This window comes from Alligator mississippiensis, chromosome 1, assembly GCF_030867095.1.
Source record: "Alligator mississippiensis isolate rAllMis1 chromosome 1, rAllMis1, whole genome shotgun sequence".
Classification (NCBI taxonomy): domain Eukaryota; kingdom Metazoa; phylum Chordata; order Crocodylia; family Alligatoridae; genus Alligator; species Alligator mississippiensis.
Window position 1 is genome coordinate 68,601,892 of NC_081824.1, and position 6,622 is coordinate 68,608,513.

Consider the following 6,622-nt stretch of genomic DNA (forward strand, 5'->3'; position numbering starts at 1 on the left):
CACCTCGGGCCCGGCCGCCACACACAATGGGCCGCTGGCGCGGGACTGCTGCGTGCCCGCGGCTCGCCTTCCCGCGGGCTTCGGCCCGCTCCCCCGCTTCCCTTTGTCCGCCTCTGCCTCGGCCCGGCTCCCGCCTGCCCCCAGCATCCCTCCCCCCTTCCATTTTGCAACTCTTGTGTTTGGCTTCCAGCCCTTTCAGGCCTCTTGTCCGGTCTTTTCCAGGCCATCCCACTGATCTCCTGAATTGAGGAATTCCCTGATGAGGCTGTTGCCGACAGCTGGGTTTGTTCAGTTCGGCTGCAGAGCCAAAACACCTCAGCAGATGGAAGAGAGACCCGTCTCATGGAAGATGTGCTCAGATATTTTGTTTTTCTCCCCCAGGGAGAACTGTGGTCTGCTGTAAGTTTGACACGAAAACATTCTGGTAGATCTGAAACAGAGCGCTTGCTCAAGCTCTTCTTTAAAAAAACAAAGGAAATGAAGGGTTAGATTAATCAAAATGCCCAGGAAGGAGGCCCTTGTTTACCCCATAACTTTGGGCAGGGCTGTTTGATGGGCTCTCAGCTGGGCACTGCTCCCTGCATTGCTCCTGCTGTTGGATGGTTCTCACCCAGCTCCAGCTCCCTTCTCAGTATTCTGCTTCCTACCACCACCCCGGGGGGCAGCACGGGCCTACCTGGCTCATGCAGTCCACGTGGTGTCCCCCAGGCCCTTGGGAGTTGGGCAACCCTTGCTAGGGGTTAGAGTACTTACTCAAAATGTGGGAGACTTTATTTCAATTCTTTTCTAGGACTGAGAGAATTTTAACCCATTTTCCTTCCTACCAAGGTAAGTGCCCTGATCCCCAAGCTATAGGTTATCCTGAGGGTGGGTTTTTCTTCCTATTGACAACTTGAACTGCTTTGTATCAATAATTAGATGTTCACTATGGCAGAGACCCAGGTGTGCTAACTCCCACGCAAGCGTGCTAACCACCAAGTCGTGCTCCCTCCCTCTGTCTCAATAAATGTTAAAGTATGTTACACAAAATGCTACAGCTTTACAAGGACAGGTTGAAGAAGCTCACCTTCAGGATACTTTCTACTGTGCCCCTTAAGGCATTCACTTAAGATGTGAGAAACATAGCCTCAACTCTACTCTGCTCCAGTCTGAGCAGGGATTTAACCAAGATTTCTGTACTTAACTCATGTAATACTAATTCTTAAATATTCATGCAACACACAAATGAGCATGGCTCTAGCCTGGTGATTAAGATATACACCCAGGAGATGGGACATCTGGTTTCTGGTCTGTGTCCCAATTAATATTTATTTATTAATACAAAGTAGACTATATCCCATTAGGTAATGGGAGTGGTCTCAACAAAGAGACATTAATAAAAAGCAGGAAACAAATGTGATGAGAAATCTAGCCCTGTCTGTCCCCCCTGCCCCGTCATTGCCCCCCCCCAACACACTTCTCCAGCAAATTTAGGTCAACTTCGTAAAAGATTGAGGATCACCTGACTTGTAATTTTGGAAAGTTTACTAAAGATTTCACCCTATAAACTCCAAGTTTATTCAATTATCAATTCATCCTGTTCCTTCTTATTTCTCAAAGTACTCCTGTTCTGAGGCATGTTTTTTGTCAGACTCCCCCCCCCCCCCCCCCCGCTTCTCTGCACATTCTTGTTTCTCACAAATTTATTCAGATCTCAGTTGTTCATTCCAATCTACTTAATTATCTACTAATGGGAACACACAAAATGTAGAGGGGATTTACAGGTTTTGATTGGAATCCACTGTATTTAGGGTATAAAGACTCCACAAAAGATGAAACATTGCACCACCTTGGCCATCTTTGTTTTCACTAACATTAAAATATATTTTAATTTCTCACATTCTTATCTATATGGAGTCATGTAGAATTAGTCACAGAACTAGAAATAGCAAAACATCATAGTATAACTCTGCTATATTACAATGTTTCTGGAATAATAATTTGTGTGTGGGGCTGGGGGGGGATCCTCATGTTTAGGGAGTATGTACAAACACATATTATGGTCCTTCATTGCCTTTCATGTTCCAGGGATGCTATATACCTGGTGGTACCATCCAAGTGCCCTAATCAAGGTTGAGGCTACTAAAAGAGGCCCTGCTTTGCTAGGCTTTTTTCAATACATAAATAGCTGGATATAGTGGATTAGGGTTGAAAAGTCTGTAATATAAAAAGTCAGAAACAAGAGAAAAAGAGGTACCTCTTATGAGCAGTGATGCACATATTTCCTGTTATTTCATTTTTGCAAACAAAGCTAAGCTCCGCATGCCCTTCAATCTAACAGTAGTTAGCACTTTTTTACTTCCAATAAATAAATCTAAAATGTAGCAAAACCTGTAAATAACAATCAATCGTAATAACAAAGGACAGCTACTATTCTAGGCCTCATCACAGAAAGCCGCCTAACAGTACAAAGAAAAATCTCATGAGTATTTGGATTCATTTAAGCTGGCAATTAGGGTAGTATTGGTCTTCCTCTGAATAAGAAAAGCATTGATGTGCTCTAGGATCACAACATATGAGTACGTGACTGGTTCTCAAAATAAGAGGGTAGACCTGTGGCTGGATGGGTATCCCTGTGATCATTTGCACAGGTACCCTTATAGTCACCCCAAATCTTCATAATACTCATTTTAAAGCCTGCTTCCATTCTGATAATGCCATCGTTAATGTAATAACACCACAATGTACAGTAGAAGTCAGGTAAAGCCATAAACCTATTAAAAAAGAAGGTGTCTGTAAAGTTTCAGTCCATATAGCCAATGTCAAAAGCTCAGTGTATGTCCTCACAAAGTAATCATTAATTTTTATACCTCTTGCATTTTCAACCGAGAAAGTTTACCATAAATATATTTTTTCAATTGGCATGTTATGATTCTATTTAAATAGTCATCATTAGCACATCTTAGATACTCGTAGAAACAAAAAGCAAATGAACAAGGCAAAAAAGCATCAGTTAGAGGCCAAACTGTTGTAGAAACTATGCAAAGACAGGTAAATATAGCCCATACCCAGAAAGAATTTACTGTATAAGGCTATTAGCAAAATAAAGATGGAAGAGATAGGCATATTTATCACATTTGGAAATGCATGGAAGACAAGGTGATACTTTTACTGTTCATTATAGAGAGGGCATTATATAGACAAAAGACCGCATGAAAAAGTGAACAAAGATATTTGTGGGAGAAGTAGATAGTCAAGTTGTTAAGACTGATTTTTCTATTTATTTAACATATTATAAAGATTTAATTTTTTTTTCAAGTAGTAGATAGCAAATAAGATGGTTGTTAAACATCACTTTGTTGTTTCCTTGATACAGTGTAATAGCTGACTGGTTTGCTGGTAAGAATGGAGTTTGCCTTTTCTAGTTAGATTTTTTAAATCAAGTTTATACAGATAGTAGGTACACTGTTAACATACATACAACAAACATTTTATTGACCTATTTCTGTTCCAGACCATTAAACATAGCTGCTTTCAATGATCAACAGGAAATTACCTGAAAGTAATGTGATGAAGATACTAATTGGATCAGATAAAGTGGAATGGTGATTTAAAACTCATTAAGTGCATCGTATGCATGTTGTTTATTTACTCTGGGAAAAGGGAGCTCCAGCTTCAGGTGTATGCAGCTGAGTAGTCCTCATCACTTCTGCCGTGGTTTGGTGGCATCTTAGTCCTAACTGGATAAGTCTACACAGTGGTAATGCATTGTGAAGTGCAGATGTACCCTCTGTGTACTGAAGCAGTACAAATGAGAAAGGTGAAACTCTCATAGTCATAAAGCAATGATGTTTCTGGACAGCGATAGCCTGCTCAGGAACTCCTATGATTCTCAAAAATATGTTAAACTAATAAACCAAACAATTCTCAGCACTCTATGTGGCACCTTAATGCCTGTCGATGTTAGTATTTCTTTCCTTAAAGTCAGCAACACATTTTCAGATGGTGACAAATGTGCCAGAGAATAGAAACAAACCACAGGGTGACTGGAGACACTTGAGCAGCAGCAGCTTCAGGGAATATAACCTTAAACAGCACAGATGTAACATGGGGACATAAGCATCGTATCAGCGTGACTCTTTAATGGTCAATATCCTTAATGTTCTGCTATGTCATATTCACCTAAACTACCTCTGCAGTTTCAGCAGGGTAATTTGGGGACTAGAATGAGGTGGGAGGAGATGGCCTACGTGATGAGTAGTTTCTAAAGGCCACAAGATGAAAAACTGAGATCCATTGGGTTAGGGGCCAGTTTGATAGTTTCCTATAAAATATAAATATGTTATATTTCCTGTAATATGTAAATGTAAGGAAATGTTATAAATATTTAGGAAAACTGGGTCAGTAGCATAGCTTACAAGCTAGAAACTGCATATCCCAGCAAAATGTCTGATATCTTTGCCTCTAGTTTCCTATGTGTATTGCAATCTCTTTTAATTTTATGCATCTTCTCACGATTAATAAATCAATAAATAATTGATTGATCTGACAAAGAAAAAAGACAATGCAATAGAAAACCTGTTAAGCAAAAGTCTGTAAATATCCATTGTAATATAAAGTGAAAACCTAAATAAACAGCTAGATAATACAGTAAGTAAACAAATTAACCAGATCCCATGCCATAAATTATGTTTGTTGTCATAAATGCCTACTTATAAATTGTCATATAAAACACAAATGGTTAGTCAAACTTAGGAACTAAAAGCAGTATATCATTTGAAATGAACCATTTCAATTATGGCCATTGGATAGTCTTTTTCATAAAAATGTTGTGTGCACAATATTTTAGCATCATTATTCAAAAATATATATTTCTGTTTCTCAATCATATACAACATCTTGCAAGATACAAAAGTATTAACGCTCAATGAAATACACACAGAATTAAAAATTTATTACTGCTTACGGCCAGTTTACAGCTCTTACTGAAGTCATGGACCAAATTCCTATTAACTTTCCTGGTGTATGATGGAGCTTTAGTGCCAAATACTTGGTGCTACACAGTACAAAATATATAGTCACTGCCCTGAAGATGTGAAAGACAAACATAAAAGATGAGATCAAATGAAAAATATAATTGTGATAAAATTTTGTGCCCAATTCTTATTTGTGTGTATGTTTGCTTCATCTGGCTTTGGCCTCTAACAATCTACCCTTTTAGATTTTTGCGTATCCTGAATATGGTACATTAGATATCTCACAATATGGAACACACCTCTGTCCTTTCCACATCATTCATATTTATATTGTATTTCATGCACTATATTTCTTGTTTCATATGCCAAAAACAGTGTCCATATCTTTATCTTTGTGTGCTTTGGCATTTTTGTTGATTCAGGAGCTCTAGTTGGAGACGCTACCTATGTGGAAGTGGCTCTCGTTGATCCCCATGTACTATTCTAAACTTAATGTACAAATTAAAAATTGAAGTTTTACTAACTATAGGAGAGTTAGAGTAGTCAGAATGATGTTTTAAATTATATTCAAATGATTTGATTTCTGAGTTTCCTATACATGAAAAATGGAAATAGGTTTTATAGTTTAGTTTATTTTTCTTTCGTTATTTTGATCAGGCAAAATGGAACTTTGATTCTGCATTAAAACCTCAGATATTTTACAATAGAAATATTATTCAACCTAGCTGCAGAGCTCATTGTTTCCCTGGATCTGTATTTCAGAAATGAACAAGAAAAGAAGACGACAACAGGTGTGTCTAGAATAATGTGTATTTGGTCCAAAGCCCGTGCAACTTAATGGAAAAAAACTCCCATTAATTTCAAGGGCTTTGGGTCAAGCTCAGAAGCATGTACAGGCCTCTATAAATAATAAAAAAGGGCTTAACCAATTTCAGAGGTTTTTGATGGAGAAAAGGATGGTGATTATTTTTTGAACTGTACTTCTGGCATTAAGTATGGATGTGCTACAGAACATTGCAAACAGAAAGGAAAAAGAGACTCAATTCTTTTTACATATCCACTGTAGAAAACAGCAGAAATAGGAATTTTACAAGCTTATCCATACCTGTTCCAAGTTGTCTTAGGAGATAGTTTAAAAATAAAATATTGAAAGAAATTATACAATTTATTCATACTCTGGTCCCACTGAGACCTCAACTTGATCCTACCAGAGATGCCTCCGTTAGTTAGTGTGATGTTTCCCCCGATTGCCTTGGTTATGGCCTCCTGCATCTAGTCCGACTCTCTCCTACCACATCCTTATTCATTTTGATGTTATTAGTTGGGAGGTATTATTGCCATAGTAGGATACTGGCAATCTATCGAGGTTCCTATCAGTTGCCCACCCTATGTGATGCCTCTCTTGACTGACTCCCAAGATTTATGTCATCACTCGAATCCCAGTTGTATTGGAGTTGAACAATTCTCTTTATTATTCTTTTTTCTTTTACATTCACAACTATTTCACAAACATGGATCTTGGCTATTTACAACTGTTTATTTCTTTTCTTTAGTCTTTTGTAAACACCTTTTATGAAGTTTCTTCTTTAGCAACATACAACAGTATATAATTAACTTTGGAACAGTTTCTTATCTATACAGAAAATTTTATTTTCTTTTTCTTCCTT

General features: G+C 38.1%; 1 long non-coding RNA gene across 1 annotated transcript; it reads left to right on the forward strand.

Moving 5' to 3' along the window:
• The first annotated feature begins 131 nt into the window (after nucleotides 1–131).
• LOC132251568 (uncharacterized) lies at nucleotides 132–3,912 on the forward strand. The gene is made up of 2 exons (XR_009463603.1): nucleotides 132–399; nucleotides 3,494–3,912. It is a non-coding gene; the product is annotated as an uncharacterized LOC132251568 (long non-coding RNA).
• Nucleotides 3,913–6,622: the final 2,710 nt, after the last annotated feature.